Source organism: Aedes albopictus, chromosome 1 (genome assembly GCF_035046485.1).
Source record: "Aedes albopictus strain Foshan chromosome 1, AalbF5, whole genome shotgun sequence".
Classification (NCBI taxonomy): Eukaryota; Metazoa; Arthropoda; class Insecta; order Diptera; family Culicidae; genus Aedes; species Aedes albopictus.
Genome location: NC_085136.1, coordinates 160,396,983 through 160,397,364, shown reverse-complemented (window position 1 = coordinate 160,397,364; position 382 = coordinate 160,396,983). Strand labels below are relative to the sequence as shown.

The 382-nt window shown below is 45.3% G+C and overlaps 1 protein-coding gene across 1 annotated transcript in view; it reads right to left on the bottom strand.

The window, feature by feature from the left end:
- Nucleotides 1-382, bottom strand: part of LOC109427706 (pre-mRNA-splicing factor ATP-dependent RNA helicase PRP16) — a 102,876-nt gene that overhangs the window by 60,046 nt on the left and 42,448 nt on the right. The window lies entirely within an intron of this gene.

Below are 382 nucleotides of genomic sequence, written 5' to 3'. Positions count from 1 at the left end.
CGTTACCGATCGATGCTTTCAATTTGGTCGTAAATAAACATTACGATATGGTCCATTTCATCGTACCGGCAGGATTTGCAATTCAGACGGCGTGTTTATGTTTACGCGATCGAGGTAATGAGAGGCTCTTTTCTCTGAAGGTACACACCACCGTCGATCGCCCATCAGCTGGCACATCAGATCACTACACACCCGTCCATTGCCCGGTCTTTGAGAAGTGGAAGTCCTCTCTTTACCCTGACACTAACAGCATGACAGGATAAACCAAGCGGGATATCAATTTCCTTTTTCCTCAAAATGTGGAGTTGATAACAATGAGCACTCTGTTCTTCATGTCTGGTATTTCGTAGCTGGTCACATTTCAAACGGTCGCATTCTCTTC